Source organism: Phocoena phocoena, chromosome 6 (assembly GCF_963924675.1).
Source record: "Phocoena phocoena chromosome 6, mPhoPho1.1, whole genome shotgun sequence".
Taxonomy (NCBI): domain Eukaryota; kingdom Metazoa; phylum Chordata; class Mammalia; order Artiodactyla; family Phocoenidae; genus Phocoena; species Phocoena phocoena.
The window spans coordinates 88822201-88840084 of NC_089224.1; positions in this window are offsets into that span (position 1 = coordinate 88822201).

The window sequence follows — 17884 nt, forward strand, 5'->3', positions numbered from 1 at the left end:
AATGGGAGTGTTTTCTTAATTTCTCCTTCAGATTTTTCATCATTAGTGTATAAGAGCGCCAGAGATTTCTGTGCATTAATTTTATATCCTGCTACTTTACCAAATTCATTGATTAGCTCTAGTAGTTTTCTGGTAGCATCTTTAGGATTCTCTATGTATAGTATCATGTCATCTGCAAACAGTGACAGCTTTACTTCTTCTTTTCTGGTTTGGATTCCTTTTATTACCTTTTCTTCGCTGATTGCTGTGGCTAGAACTTCCAAGACTGTGTTGAATAAGAGTGGTGGGAATGGGAAACCTTGTCTTGTTCCTGATCTTAGTGGAAATGCTTTCAGTTTTTCACCATTGAGGACGATGTTGGCTGTGGGTTTGCCATATATGGCCTTTATTATGTTGCGGAAAGTTCCCTCTATGCCTACTTTCTGCAGGGTTTTTATCATAAATGGGTGTTGAATTTTGTCGAAAGCTTTCTCTGCAACTATTGAGATGATCATATGGTTTTTCTCCTTCAGTTTGTTAATATGGTGTATCACGTTGTTTGATTTGCGTATATTGAAGAATCCTTGCATTCCTGGAATAAACCCCACCTGATCGTGGTGTATGATCCTTTTAATGTGCCGTTGGATTCTGTTTGCTAGTATTATGTTGAGGATTTTTGCATCTATGTTCATCAGTGATATGGCCTGTAGTTTTCTTTCTTTGTGACATCTTTGTCTGGTTTTGGTATCAGAGTGATGGTGGCCTCATAGTTTGGGAGTGTTCCTCCCTCTGCTATATTTTGGAAGAGTTTGAGAAGCATAGGTGTTAGCTCTTCTCTAAGTGTTTGATAGAATTCGCCTGTGAAGCCATCTGTTCCTGGGCTTTTGTTTGTTGTAAGATTTTTAATCACAGTCTCAATTTCAGTGCTTGTGACTGGGCTGTTCATATTTTCTATTTCTTCCTGATTCAGTCTTGGCAGGTTGTGCCGTTCTAAGAATTTGACCATTTTTTCCAGGTTGTCCATTTTATTGGCATAGAGCTGCTTGTAGTAATCTCTCATGCTCTTTTGTATTTCTGCAGTGTCAGTTGTTACTTCCCCTTTTTCATTTCTTATTCTGTTGATTTGAGTCTTCTCCCTTTTTTTCTTGATGAGTCTGGCTAATGGTTTATCAATTTTGTTTGTCTTCTCAAAGAACAGCTTTTAGTTTTATTGATCTTTGTTGTCGTTTCCTTCATTTCTTTTTCATTTATTTCTGCTGTGATCTTTATGATTTCTTTCCTACTGCTAAATTTGGGGGTTTTTTGTTCTTCTTTCTCTAATTGCTTTACGTGCAAGGTTAGGTTGTTTATTTGAGATGTTTCCTGTTTCTTAAGGTAGGGTTGTATTGCTATAAACTTCCCTCTTAGAACTGCTTTTGCTGCGTCCCATAGGTTTTCGGTCATCGTGTCTCCACTGTCATTTGTTTCTCGGTATATTTTGCTTTCTTCACTGATCACTTTGTATTCAGTAGTGTATTGTTTAGCCCCCATGTGTTTGTACTTTTTACAGATCTTTTCCTGTAATTGCTATCTAGTCTCATAGCGTTGTGGTCAGAAAAGATACTTGCTACGATTTCAATTTTCTTAAATTTATCAAGGCTAGATTTCTGACCCAAGATATGATCTCTATCCTGGAGAATGTTCCATAAGCACTTGAGAAAAATGTGTATTCTGTTTTTTTTTGGATGGAATGTCCTATAAATATCAATTAAGTCCCTCTTGTTTAATGTATCATTTAAATCTTGTGTTTCCTTATTTATTTTCCTTTTGGATGATCTGTCCATTGGTGAAAGTAGGGTGTTAAAGTACCCTTATATGACTGTGTTACTGTCGATTTCCACTTTTATGGCTGTTAGTATTTGCCATATGTATTGAGTTGCTCCTATGTTGGGTACATAAATATTTACAATTGTTACATCTTCTTGGATTGATCCATTGATCATTTTGTAGTGTCCTTCTTTGTCTCTTGTCATAGGCTGTGTTTTAAAGTCTATTTTGTCTGATATGAGAATTGCTACTCCAGCTTTCTTCTGATTTCCATTTGCATGGAATATCTTTTTCTATCCCCTCACTTTCAGTCTGTATGTGTCCCTAGGTCTGAAGTCAGTCTCTTGTAGACAGCATACATATGGGTCTTGTTTTTGTATCCATTCAGCCTGTCTATGTCTTTTGGTGGGAGCATTTAATCATTTACATTTAACATAATTATCGATATGTATGTTCCTATTTCCATTTACTTAATTGTTTTGGGTTTGTTATTGTAGGTCTCTTCCTTCTCTTGTGTTTCTTGCCTAGAGAAATTCATTTAGCATTTGTTGTAAAGCTGGTTTGGTGGTGCTGAACTCCCTCAGCTTTTGCTTGTCTGTAAAGGTTTTTATTTCTCCATCAAATCTGAATGAGATCCTTGCTGGGTAGAGTACTCTTGGTTGTAGGTTTTCCTCCTTCATCACTTTAAATATGTCCTGCCACTCCCTTCTGGCTTGCAGAGTTTCTGCTGAAATATCAGCTGTTAATCTTATGTGGATTCCCTTGTGTGTTATTTGTTGTTTTTCCCTTGCTGCTTTTAATATGTTTTCTTTGTATTTAATTTTTTTTTTTTTTTTTTTTTTGCTGTGTTGGGTCTTCGTTTCTGTGTGAGGGCTTTCTCTAGTTGTGGCATGCGGGGACCACTCTTCATCATGGTGCATGGGCCTCTCACTATTGCGGCCCCTCTTGTTGTGGAGCACAGGCTCCAGACACGCAGGCTCAGTAGTTGTGGCTCACGGGTTTAGTTGCTCCGTGGCATGTGGGATCCTCCCAGACCAGGGCTCAAACCCGTGTCCCCTGCATTAGCAGGCAGATTCTCAATCACTACGCCACCAGGGAAGCCCCTGTGTTTAATTTTTGATAGTTTGTTTAATATGTTTCTTGGCGTGTTTCTTCTTGGATTTATCCTGTATGGGACTCTCTGTGCTTCCTGGACTTGATTAACTATTTCCTTTCCCATATTAAGGAAGTTTTCAACTATAACCTCTTCAGATATTTTCTCAGTCCCATTCTTTTTTGTTTTTTGGGTTTTTTTTGTGGTACGCGGGCCTCTCACTGTTTTGGCCTCTCCCGTTGCAGAGGAGAGGCTCCGAACGCGCAGGCTCAGTGGCCATGGCTCACGGGCCCAGCTGCTCTGCAGCATGTTGGATCTTCCTGGACCGGGGAACGAACCCATATCCCCTGCACTGGAAGGTGGACCCTCAACCACCACGCTACCAGGGAAGCCCTCTCAGTCCCTTTCTTTTTCTCTTCTCTTTCTGGGAACCCTATAATTTGAATGTTGGTGAATTTAATATTGTCCCAGAGGTCTCTGAGACTGTCCTCAGTTCTTTTCATTCTTTTTTCTTTATTCTGCTCTGCAGTAGTTATTTCCAGTATTTTATCTTCCAGGTCACTTATCCGTTCTTCTGCCTCAGTTATTCTGCTATTGATTACTTCTAGAGTATTTTTAATTTCATTTATTGTGTTGTGCATCATTGTTTGTTTCCTCTTTAGTTCTTCTATGTCCTTGTTAAATGTTTCTTGAATTTTTTTCTATTCTATTTCCAAGATTTTGGATCATCTTTACTATCATTATTTTGAATTCTTTTTCAGGTAGACTGCCTATTTCCTCTTCATTTGTTAGGTCTGGTGGGTTTTTACCTTGCTCCTTCATCTGCTGTGTGTTTTTCTGTCTTTTCATTTTGCTTATCTTACTGTGTTTGGGGTCTGCTTTTCGCAGGCTGCAGGTTCATAGTTCCTGTTCTTTTTAGTGTCTGTCCCCAGTGCTTAAGGTTGGTTCAGTGGGTTGTGTAGGTTTCCTGGTGGAGGGGACTAGTGCCTGTGTTCTGGTGGATGAGGCTGGATCTTGTCTTTCTGGTGGGCACATCCACATCTGGTGGTGTGTTTTGGGGTGCCTGTGGCCTTATTAAGATTTTAGGCAGCCTCTCTGCTAATGGGTGGGGCTGTGTTCTTGTCTTGCTAGTTGTTTGGCATAGGGTGTCCAGCACTGTAGCTTGCTCGTCGTTGAGTGAAGCTGGGTGTGGTGTTGAGATGGAGATCTCTGGGAGATTTTCGCCATTTGATATGATGTGGAGCTGGGAAGTCTCTTGTGGACCAGTGTCCTGAAGTTGGCTCTCCCACCTCAGAGGCACAGCACTGACTCCTGGCTGGAGCACCAAGAGCCTTTCCTCCACACGGCTCAGAATAAAAGGGAGAAAAAATAGAAGGAAAGAAAGAGGATAAAATGAAGTAGGATAAAATAAAAGTTATTAAAATAAAAAATAATTATTAAGAAAAAAAATTTTTAAGTAAAAGAAAAGAAGAAAAAAATGGACGGTCAGAACCCTATGACAAATGGTGAAAGCAAAGCTATACAGACAAAATCTCACACAGAAGCATACACATACACACTCAGAAAAACAGGGAAAGGGGAAAAAATTATATATCTTGCTCCCAAAGTCCACCTCCTCAATTTGGGATGATTCGTTGCCTGTTCAGGTATTCCTCAGATGCAGGTACATCACGTTGATTGTGGAGCTTTAATCTGCTCCTCCTGAGGCTGCTTGGAGAAATTTCCCTTTCTCTTCTTTGTTCCCACAGCTCCCGGAGTTCAGCTTTGGATTTGGACCCGCCTCTGTGTTAGGTCGCCTGAGGGCATCTGTTCTTCGCTCAGATAGGACAGGGTTAAAGGAGCATCTGATTCGGGGGCTCTGGCTCTCAGGCCGGTGGGAGGGAGGGGTACAGATGCAGGGCGAGCCTGCGGTGGCAGAGGCTGGCATGAAGTTGCACCAGCCAGAGGCGCGCCGTGTGTTCTCCCGGGGAAGTTGTCCCTGGATCCCGGGACTCTGGAAGTGGCAGGCTGCACAGGCTCCTGGGAGGGGAGGTGTGGATAGTGACCTGTGCTTGCACACAGGCTTCTTGGTGGCTGCAGCAGCAGCCTTCGTGTCTCATGCCCATCTCTGGGGTCCGCTCTGATAGCTGCGGCTCACGCCCATCTCTGGAGCTCCTTTAAGCAGCGCTCTTAATCCCCTCTCCTTGCGCACCAGGAAACAAAGAGGGAAGAAAAAGTCTCTTGCCTCTTCGGCAGCTCCAGACTTTTTCCCGGACTCCCTCCCGGCTAGCCGTGGTGCACTAACCCCCTGCAGGCTGTGATCAGGCAGCCAACCCCAGTCCTCTCCCTGTGCTCCGCCCGAAGCGAGCCTCAGCTCCCAGCCCCGCCCACCCCGGCGGGTTAGCAGACAAGCCTCTCGGGCTGGTGAGTGCGGGTCGGCACGGATCCTCTGTGCCGGACTCTCTCCACTTTGCCCTCCGCACCCCTGTTGCTGCGCTCTCCTCCGCGGCTCGGAATCTTTCTTCCTCCGCCACCCGCGAAGGGTCTTCCTAGTGTGTGGAAACCTTTCCTCCTTCACAGCTCCGTCCTACTGGCGCAGGTCCCGTCCCTATTCTTTGTTCTGTTTTTCTTTTGCCCTACCCAGGTACGTGGGGAGTTCCTTGCCTTTGGGGAGGTCTGAGGTCTTCTGCCAGCGATCAGTGGGTGTTATATAGGAGCGGTTCCACACGTAGATGTATTTCTGATGTATCTGTGTGGAGGAAGGTGAACTCCATGTCTTACTCTTCTGCCATCTTCTCCAGAAAGCCTTTTCCTCTTTTAGATTGGGTTTCTGTTTTACCTTGTTGATTCATTGTTGTTGATTCTTTTATATTTTTATTTTTCCTAAAAAATATTTCATTTTTCTAATTTTATTTTATTCCTTAGAATTTGGTATTGTTCTCTCCTTTTGGCTTGTCCCCCACCCCCCTTTTTTTTCTTTTTTTCTGTTCTGGTTTTATTTTACCTTGTTGCAGTTGTTTCAGTTATAGTTTTATTTTTGCTAATATAATTTTTATCTTTCTAATTCTATTTTGTTTTTTATTGTTTGATCTTGTACTGCTCCTTTTTTTCTCTTTCTTTTTTTTTTTTTTTTTTTTTTTGTGTCACAAAGCTTGTGGGATCTTGGTTCCCAGGCCGGAAGTTGGGCCTGAGCTCCTTTGGTGGGATCTCCAATTCCAAACTGCTGGTCTACGGATGAACCTCATACCCCAAGGAATATCAGTTGGAGTGAGGCCTCCTGTAGGCCCTCATCTCAGCACCAAGACCCAGCTCTATCCAACTGCTTGCAAACTCCAGTACTGGACTTCTCAGGCCAAACAACCAGTAAGACAGGAATACAGCACTACCCATCAAAAAAAAAATTAAAAAACAAAAAATATGTTACAGACAAAGGAGCAAGGTAAAAGCCTACAACACCAAATAAATGAAGATGAAATAGGCAACATACCTGAAAAAGAATTCCGATTAATGGTACTAAATATGATCCAAAATCTTGGAAATATAATGGAGAAAATGCAAGAAATATTTAACAAGGATCTATAAGAACTAAAGAGCAAACAAACAATGATGGACAACACAATAAATGAAATTTAAAATACTCTAGAAGGAATCAATAACAGAATAACTGAGGCAGAAGAACGGATAAGGGACCTGGAAGGTTAAATGGTGGGAAAAACTGCCAGGGAGAAGAATAAAGAAAAAAGAATGAAAAGAATTGAGGACAGTCTCAGAGACCTCTGGAACAACATTAAACACACCAACATTCGAATTATAGGGGTCCGAGAAAAGAAGAGAAAAAGAAAGAGTCTGAAAAAATATTTGAAGAGATTATAGTCAAAAACTTACCTAATATGGTAAAGGAAATAGTCAATCAATTCCAAGAACCACAGGGAGTACTATACAGGATAAACCCAAAGAGAAACATGCCAAGACACATATTAATCAAACTATCAAAATATGATACAAAGAAAAAATATTAAAAGCAGAAAGAGAAAAGAAACAAATAACATATAATGTAATCCCCATAAGGTTAACAGCTGATTTTTCAGCAGAAGCTCTGGAGGCCAGAAGGGAGTGGCAGGACATATTTAAAGTAATGAAAGGGAAAAACTTACAACCAAGATTACACTAGCCAGCAAGGATCACATTCAGATTTAATGGAGAAATTAAACACTTTACAGATAAGCAAAAGCTAAGAGAATTCAGCACCACCATACCAGCTTTACAGCAAATGCTAAAGGAACTGCTCTAGGCAGGAAACACAAGGGAAGGAAAAGACTTACAATAACAAAGCCAAGACACTTAAGAAAATGATAATAGGAACATACATATCAGTAATTACCTTAAGTGTAAACGGATTAAATGCTCCAACCAAAAGACATAGATTGGCTTAATGGATACAAAAACAAGACCTGTATATATACTGTCTACAAGGGACCCACTTCAGATCTAGGGACACATACAGACTGAAAGTGAGGGGATGGAAAAAGATATTCCATGCAAATGGAAATCAGAAGAAAGCTGGAGTAGCAATTCTCATACCAGACAAAATAGACTTTAAAATAAAGATTATTATAAGAGACAAAGAAGGGCACTACATAATGATCAAGGTATCAATCTAAGGAGAAGATATAACAATTGGAAGTATTTATGCACCCAGCATAGGAGCACCTCAATACATAAGGCAAATGCTAACAGCCAAAAAAACGGGAAATCAACAGTAATGTAGTAATAGTAGGGGAGTTTAACACCCCACTTTCACTAACTGAGAGATCATCCAAAATGAAAATAAATAAGGAAACACAAGCTTTAAATGACACATTAAACAAGATGGTCTTGATTGATATTTATAGGGTATTCTATCCAAAAACAACAGAATACACTTTCTTCTCAAGTGCTCATGGAGCATTCTCCAGGATAGATCATACCTTGGGTCACAAATCTAGCCTTGGTAAACTTAAGGTAATTGAAATTATATCAAGTATCTTTTCCGACATCAATGCTATGAGACTAGATATCAGTTACAGGAAAAAAAAATTTTAAAACACAGAAACGTGGGGGCTAAACAATCCGCTACTAAATAAGAGGACACTGAAGAAATCAAAGAGGAAATAAAAAAAATACCTAGAAATAAATGACAATGAAAACTCGACCACCCAAAACCTATGGGATGCAGCAAAAGCATTTCTAAGAGGGAAGTTTATAGCAATACAATCCTACCTCAAGAAACAAGAAACATCTCAAATAAACAACCTAACCTTACACCTAAAGCAATTAGAGAAAGAACAAAAAACCCCAAAGTTAGCTGAAGGAAAGAAATCATAAAGATCAGATCAGAAATAAATGAAAACGTAATGAAGGAAACAGTAGCAAAGATCAATAAAACTAAAAGCTGGTTCTTTGAGAAGATAAAAAAATTGATAAACCATTAGCCACACTCATTCAAGAAGAAAAGGGAGAAGGCTCAAATCAACAGAATTACAAATGAAAAAGAGAAGAAACAATTGACACTGCAGAAATACAAAGGATCATGAGAGATTAGTACAAGCAACCATATGCCAATAAAATGGACAACCTGGAAGAAACAGACAAATTGTTAGAAAAGTACAACCCTCCAGGACTGAACCAGGAAGAAATAGAAGATATGAACAGCCCAGTCACAAGCACTGAAATTGAAATTGTGATTAAAAATCTTCAAACAAACAAAAGCCCAGGACCAGATGGCTTCACAGGCGAATTCTATCAAACATTTAGAGAAGAGCTAACACCTATGCTTCTCAAACCCTTCCAAAATATAGCAGAGGGAGGAACACACCCAAACTCATTCTACAAGGCCCCCATTACCCTGATATCAAAACCAGACAAAATGTCACAAAAAGAAAACTACAGGCCAATAACACTGATGAACATAGATGCAAAAATCCTCCACAAAATACTAGCAAACAGAATCCAACAACACATTAAAAGGATCATACACCATGAACAGGTGGCGTTTATCCCAGGAATGCAAGGATTCTTCAATATATGCAAATCAATCAGTGTGATATATACCATATTAACAAATTGAAGGAGTAAAAGCATATGATCATCTCAATAGATGCAGAAAAAGCTTTTGACAAATTCACCACCCATTTATGATAAAAACTCTACAGAAAGTAGGCATAGAGGGAACTTACCTCCACATAATAAAGGCCATATATGACAAACCCACAGCCAACATCATTCTCAATGGTGAGCGAGTGAAAGCATTTCCTCTAAGATCAGGAACAAGACAGGCTTGCCCATTCTCACCACTCTTATTCAACGTAGTTTTAAAAGTTTTAGCCACAGCAATCAGAGAAGAAAAAGAAATAAAAGGAAACCAAATCATAAAAGAAGAAATAAAACTGTCACTGTTTGCAGATGACATGACAATATACATAGATAATCTTAAAGATGCTACCAGAACACTACTAGAGCTAATCAATGAATTTGGTAAAGTAGCAGGATAGAAAATTAATGCACAGAAATCTCTAGCATCCCTATACACTAATGATGAAAAATCTTAGAGAGAAATTGAGGAAACACTCCCATTTACCACTGCAACATAAAGAATAAAATTCCTAGGAATAAACCTACCTAAGGAGACAAAATACCTGTATGCAGAAAACTATAAGACACTGATGAAAGAAATTAAAGGTGATACAAACAGATGGAGAGATATATTATGTTCTTGGATTGGAAGAATCAACATTGTGAAAATGACTATACTACCCAAAGCAATCTACAGATTCAATGAAATCCCTATCAAACTGCCAATGGCATTTTTCACAGAACTAGAGCAAAAAATTTCACAATTTGTATGGAAGCACAAAAGACCCCGAATAGCCAAAGCAACCTTGAGAACAAAAAATGGAGCTGGAGGAATCAGGCTCCCTGACTTCAGACTATACTACAAAGCTACAGTAATCAAGACAGTATGGTACTGGCACAAAAACAGACATATAGATCAATGGAACAGTATAGAAACCCCAGAGATAAACCCATACACATATGGTCACCTTATCTTTGATAAAGGAGGCCAGAAAATACAATGGAGAAAAGACAGCCTCTTCAATAAGTGGTGCCGGGACAACTGGAGAGCTATATGTAAAAGAATGAAATTAGAACACTCCCTAGCCCCATACACAAAAATAAAATGGATTAAAGACCTAAATGTAAGGAAGACACTATAAAACTCTTAGAGGAAAACAGGAAGAACACTGTGTGACATGAATCACAGCAAGATCCTTTTTGACCCACCTCCTAGTGAAATGGAAATAAAAACAAAAATAAACAAATGGGACCTAATGAAACTTCAAAGCTTACGCACAGCAAAGGAAACCATAAAAAAAGACGAAAAGACAACTCTCAGAGAAAATATTTGCAAACAAAGCAACTGACAAAGGATTAATCTCCAAAATATACAAGTAGCTCATGCAGCTCAATATCAGAAAAGCAAACAGCCCAATCCATAATGGGCAGAAGACCTAAATAGACATTTCTCCAAAGAACATACACACATTGCCAACAAACACATGAAAAGACGCTAAACATCACTAATCATTAGAGAAATGCAAATGAAAACTACAATGAGTTTATCACCTCACACCGGTCAGAATGGCCATCATCAAAACAGTCTACAAACAATATATACTGGAGAGTGTGTGGAGAAAAGGAAACCTTCTTGTACTGTTGGTGGGAATGTAAACTGATACAGCCACTATGGAGAACAGTATGGAGTTTCCTTATAAAATGAAAAATATAGTTACCATCTGATCCTGCACTCCCACTCCTGAGCATATATGCTGAGAAATCCATAATTCAAAAAGAGTCATATACCACCGTGTTCATTGCAGCACTATTTACAATAGCCAGGACATGGAAGCAACCTAAGTGTCCATCTACAGATGAATGGATAAAGAAGATGTGGCACATATATACAATGGAATATTACTCAGCCACAAAAAGAAACGAAATTGAGTTATTTGTGGTGAGTTGGATGGACCTAGAGTCTGTCATACAGAGTGAAGTAAGTCAGAAGGAGAAAAAGAAATACTGTATGCTAACACATATATATGGAATCAAAAAAAAAAAGGTTCTGATGAACCTAAGGGCAGGACAGTAATAAAGACACAGATGTAGAGAATGGACTTAAGGACACGGGGAGGGGGAATGTAAGGTGGGACGAAGTGAGAGAGTGGCATGGACATATATACACTACCAAATGTAAAATAGATAGCTAGTAGGAAGAAGCTGCATAGCACGGGGAGATCAGCTTGGTGCTTTGCAACCACCTAGAGGGGTGGGATAAGGTGGGTGGGAGGGAGACACAAGAGAGAGGGGATATGGTTATATACGTATGCATATAGCTGATTCACTTTGTTATACAGCAGAAACTAACACAACACTGTAAAGCAAGTATACTCCAATAAAGATGTTTAAAAAAAGTCTAACCGGTTGCTGGCACTTCTCTTTTGCTATTATAAATAATACTGCTATATTATTTAGCCACATGTCTTTTTCTATATTTAGATGGTCAATTATGCAACATTGAAAAGGGTTGAGTTTGTGGAAATACTTATATTTTATGTTTCAAGCAAAGAAATGAAATGGCTTAGGGACAAACCATTAATTAGAAGACCGTCATAAGTAAGTGCATTCCGATGAAAGCCAGGTGATGGAATTCCAGGGAGATATTGGGAGTGAATATATTTTAACATAGTTGAGAATAGTGGGGAAATATTCATACACAAGAGAACATTAAAGCTGAACATTGAAAGATATATTTATTTTACAAGGCAGAGAGGACAAGAAAGGACACTTTAAGAATAAAAAGGCATGGAGTTGTAAACGAGTTGGACTCATTAAGAAAATGGGCTATTTAATGGAATATATGGTGCATGGAGGGGTGAAAAAGGCAGATGTTGAATTAGGATAAAGATAGCTGCGATCGGATAGGTTAAGGCTTTGATTTCCTGCTGTGTCATTTGAACTTTATTGCGTAAATTATGGGGAGTCATGGAAGCTCTTTGAGCAGGGGCCATTGATGTATACCCGTCCTATCCTATCCTTTAAGATGGAAACATAGTTTTTATTCAGTCCCCCGTGGGGGAATGAATCAAAGCCAGCCTCACCCAAGCACCCTTGTCTCAGATGCCCCTCCAGAACTGCTTGACTGTGCATTTGTCTTACTCACTGCTTCCTGTCCTCAAATCCATGGTTTTCTGAACTCTCTGGAATGTGTTGTAGCCCTTTGATTCTTCAAACACATTTGGATACCCTTTCCTCACTCAGTGACTTCAGTTTCCTGCTTAGCTATCAGTTGCTAGATTTTAGTGTCATTTGCAGGTTGAAATAACAAATACTTCCTCTCCAAGCCTCATCACCATAGACTCCTCCCCATTTTGTTCATTCCTTTAGCAATCCCAGCCAGAAAGCAGCTGTCAAGAAGGGCCCTACACGGCAGAGTTGAATCATTGTGACAGACCATGTGACCCTCAAAGCCTAAAATGTTTACTGTCTTGCCTCTTACAGAAAACATTTGCTGATGTCTGCCCTAGATCAAAGCAAATGAATGGTTATCAGGCCGTTAATGAAAAGCAACTAATCTGTAGGCACATTCTTGAAATGTTTTAAAATTTCAAGTAAAGAAAATAAATGCCACAAATATTTATGCAAAATAAAAGGTCATCCGAAAAGGAATAAATTCCAGGTTGTCTTAACAATTTGTGTCTTATAACAATAGAGGAACATCTATATAACTATGGAAGAAAAGTTTGTGGCCTAGCCAGTTTATGACACTGATGTGAAAGCTGTAGAAAGACATTATCAAATAGGCAAGGACATGAGATATATTTTTTCCATTTATCTTTCTTGAAAAATTACTTGGAGACCGATCCCTGATATCTCTGAGATGAATCAAAATAAAGAAGTTACTAAAAGAGAAGTCACAGAATGAATGAATGAACTGGTAGCTTAAATGAAAATAATTTAAACATAAAATTATATTAAATCACAGCTAGACATATGGTGGAAAGGAAAACTCTAAGGTAAATATCTTAAATGATTCTTGGAAAGGGTAAATACACAGAGTAAAAATAATAACATAATGATAGTAAGATAACAATAGTAGTCTAAGAGAAAACTTCTGTATACTACCTAAAAATAGGATTTGATAAGTAAGAAAATATCATGCTGATTTCTTCATCATTTACAGAGTACGTATGCCTGTGTATATGTGCGTAATCTGTATTTTATTCTTTTTTTTATTAAGGTATAGTTAATTTACAATGTTGTGTTACTTTCAAGTGTACAGCAAAGTGATCCAGTTATACATGAATATATATCTATTCTCTTTCAGATTCTTTTCCATTATAGATTATTACAAGATATTGAGTATAGTTTGCTCTGCTATACAGTAGGTCCTTATTGTTTATCTATTTTATGTATAGTAGTGTATATATGTTAATCCCAAACTCCTAATTTATCTCCCCCACCCACCACCGCTGTCCCCTTTGGTTTCTATGTCTGTGAGTTTATTTCTGTTTTGTAAATAAGTTCATTTGTATCTTTTTTTATCTTTTATCTTTTATCTTTTTTTCCCACAAACAAGTGATATCATATGATATTTGTCTTTCTCTGTCTGATTTACTTCACTTAATATGATAATCTCTGAGTCCATCCATGTTGCTACAGATGGCATTATCTCATTCTTTTTATGGTTGAGTAATATTCCATTGTGTATATATATATATATATATATATATATATATATATATATATATATATACACACACCACATCTTTATCCATTCATCTGTCAATGGAAATTTAGGTTCCTTCCATGTCTTGGCTATTGTAAATAGAGCTGCAGTGAACATTGGGGTGCATGTATCTTTTCAAATTAAAGTTTTCTCTGGGTATATGCCCAGGAGTGGGATTGCAGGATCAGATGGTAACTCTATCTTTAGTTTTTTAAGGAACCTCCATACTGTTCCCCATAGTGGCTGCATCAATTTACCTTCCCACCAACAGTGTAGGAGAGTCCCCTTTTCTCACACTCTCTCCAGCATTTAGTATTTGTAGACTTTTTAATGATGGCCATTCTGACTGATATAATACCTCATTATAGTTTTGATTTGCCTTTCTCTAATAATTAGTGATGTTGAGCATCTTTTCATGTGCCTGTTGGCCATCTGTATGTATTCTTTGGAGAAATGTCTATTTAAGTCTTCTACCCATCTTTTTACCAGGTATTTTGTTTCCTTTTGTTTTGTTTTGTTTTGATATTGAACTGTATGAACTGTTTATGTATTTTGGAGTTTAATTCCTTGTCAGTAGCATGGTTTAAAAATATTTTCTCCCAGTCCATAAGTTGCCTTTTTTTATGGTTTCCTTTGCTGTGCAAAAGCTTTTAAGTTTAATTAGGTCCCATTTGTTTATTTTTGTTTTTATTTCCGTTACTCAGGAGATGGATTCAAAAAAATATTGCTGCGATTTAGGTCAAAAAGTGTTCTGCCTATGTTTTCGGTCTTATAGTGTCCGGTCTTACATTTAGGTCTTTAATCCATTTTGAGTTTATTTTCATATCTGGTGTTAGAGAATATTCTAATTTCATTCTTTTACGTGTAGCTGTCCAGTTTTCCCAGCACCATTATTGAAGAGACTGTCTTTTCTCCATTGTATCTTCTTGCCTCCTTTGTCATAGATTGACGTAAGTGCATGGATTTATTTCTTGGCTTTCTATCCTGTTCCATTGATCTATATGTCTGTTTTTGTGCCAGTACCATACTGTTTTTATTACTGTAGCTTTGTATTATAGTCTGAAGTCAAGGAGCGTGATTCCTCCAGCTTCGTTCTTCTTTCACAAGATTGCTTTGGCTATTCAGGGTCTTCTGTATTTTCCATACAAATTTTTTGTTCTAGTTCTGTGAAAAATGTCATTGGTTTTTTTTTTTTTTTTTTTTTTTTTTTTGCGGTACGTCGGCCTCTCACTGTTGTGGCCTCTCCCGTTGCGGAGTACAGGCTCTGGACGCGCAGGCTCAGCGGCCATGGCTCACGGGCCGAGCCACTCCACGGCATGTGGGATCTTCCCGGGCCGGGGCACAAACCCATGTCCCCTGCATCGGCAGGCGGACTCTTAACCACTGTGCCACCAGGGAAGTCCTGTCATTGGTAATTTGATAGGGATTGCATTGAATATGTAGATTGCCTTGAGTAGTATGGTAATTTTGATGATATTGAGTCTTCCAATCCAAGAATGCAGTATATCTTTCCATCTGTGTCATATTCAATTTCTTTCCTCAGCGTCTTATAGTTTTTGGAGTACAGGTCTTTTGCCTCCTTAGGTAGGTTTATTCCTAGATATTTTATTCTTTTTGATGCAGTGCAAAATGTATTTTATTCTTAATACTTAAAATTAGAGCAATAGCAGTAAAACATATTTTTATGAAAGTTAAAAATAACCACTGGTATAGCTTAAAATTCAATGTTCATCTTCCAAGTAATAGGAGAAAAAAAGAAAATAGAACAAAGTATATGGCAAAAAAACTTGTGAGAAAGGTTACTGTTTTTTTGTTGCTGTCTGACTGCCGTATTATAAGGGAAACTTTGAGAAACTAGGGGGTATACTTTCAAGGAAAAGCAACCTGGGTCAGTATTTTATGGAGAAATGGCAAAATGTGATTGTTAAGAGCCATTGAATATTGTATTTATTCATTCATTAACAAGTACTTATTGAATATCTTACTATGTGCCAGGCACTATTCTAGGAACAAGGGATAAAGTGCTAAACAAGACAAGTAATATTCCTGCTCTTATTTAACGTACATCCTAGTTGGGAAGAGGGAAAGGAAAGTTAAAAAAACAAAGCAAAACTAAGTAAATGAATGAACAAGATCATTTAAAAGTTTATTAACTTTTACGTAGGCAATTGAGAGTGATTGTGAGCACTTTCTGTAGAGTGTGTTGTATAGAGTTTCAGTGACCTCCCTGAAGAGACACTTGAACTAAGACTTGAATGATCTGAAGGATCCAGCAATGCAAATATCTGGGGACAGAGTATTTCAGGTAGAGAGAAGACCAACCAGTGCCAAGGCTGTGCTTGTTGTATTTGAGGAACAGAGAGAAGGTGTGTGTGCTATAGTGTAGTGAACCTGGGGGAGAGGAATTCCAGATGAGGTTGGAGAGAAAGACAGGAAGAGATTCTGTAGTGCCTCACTGACCTTTGTAATACATTTGGATTTAAAGTTTAATGGAAAGTCCTTGAGGTCGTTAACCATGGCAGTGATATGATCCAATCATTCATGGCAGGGAAAGGTCACCCACGCTATTGTGTAGAGAGAAGATGCAGGGGGCAAAATGAATGTATGGAGGTCCAGTTAGGAGGTTACTGCAGTTGTATAAGAGACAGTGGAGGGGGCTTCCCTGGTGGTGCAGTGGTTAAGAATCTGCCTGCCAATGCAGGGGACACGGGTTCGAGCCCTGGTCTGGGAAGATCCCACATGCTGTGGAACAACTGGGCCCGTGAGCTACACTACTGAGCCTGTACGTCTGGAGCCTCTGCTCTGCAACAAGAGAGGCCGCGATAGTGAGTGGCCCGCTCGCCGCAACTAGAGAAAGCCCTCGCACAGAAACGAAGACCCAACACAGCCAAAAATAAATAAATAAATTTATTAAAAAAAAAAAAAAGAGAGAGAGAGACAGCGGAAACTTCAGTCCCGATTGTAGCAGATTGAAGCTTCAGATCAAAAAAAAAAAAAAAACGCAAACAGATTTTGGGTATATTTTTGAGGTAAAGGAGAAGAGATTTGCTTATAGACTGGATGTGGTGTGGGGAGGCAAGTAAAGGGATATCTCTAGGATTTAGTCTTGAGGAATTGGGTAGAGAGGCATGTTTTGTGGAGGGAATCAAGAATGTTGTATAAGCCATGTTAATTTAAATTCAAGAAGTACATTCTAGACCAAAATGGACTTGGCAAGCAGGCAATTGAACATAAGTGTCTGGCACTCAGTGGCAAGGTATTGCTAGATGCTTAGGCTTGAGTTCTAGCTGGATTACTTAATGGCTGTGTGACCTTCAATAAGACTTACCTGTCTACACTTTGGCCTCCAAATCTGAAGAAAATGTGGACAATAATGGTACTACTTCATATGGATGTAAAATGCTGAAAATATATACTATAAATAACTATTTATTATGGTGGCTGCCACATGGTAAGTTTATGTGGTCTGCTACGTATGCTGTGAGTTAGATTACTTTTGTCTGCAAGTTACAAAACCTCAACTGCTTAAAAAAATAAACTAATAGATATAATAGGAAACCATTAAGTAAGATGGTTCTAAAATTGGTCAATTCAGTGGCTCAAGAAGTCCAGGACTCATTTTTTCGTTTTGTTTTGTTCGTTTGTTTTTAGCTGTTCTCTTCTCAATTTATCAGTATATCCTCCTGATTATGGCAACTAAGGAATAACATAGAGTGGAAGAAGTAGGACTGTTTGTTCTCATTCATCTCTCTTTTCTTTCATATAGTTTTTCTTTTGAAAATTTTCAAGCATATAGGAAAATTGAAAGAACAGTCCTTCTGGCCAAACCTTTTGAAATTAAGTTGCAGATATCATAACACTTCATTCTACATTCTTCAGCATGCATCTCCTAAGAATAAGGCTAATATCCTGTTTAAGAATAGTATAATCGTCAGACTTAAGGTTTACAAAACTTCCGTAATATTATTTCAAATCGAATGCATATTCAAATTCTCCATTGGCTCCCAAATATCCTTTATATCTGTTTCCACCCCCACCACCCCCAATCTAGGACCAATGATTATGTGCCCATTGCATTTGTTTATGAGTCTTTAGTCTTTCTTGATCTACAACAGTCCCCATACCTTTTAATTTTTTGTGACGCTGATGTTTTGAAAAGTTCAGGTCTTGTAATAAGTACCACATTCTAGATTTTTGTGATTGTT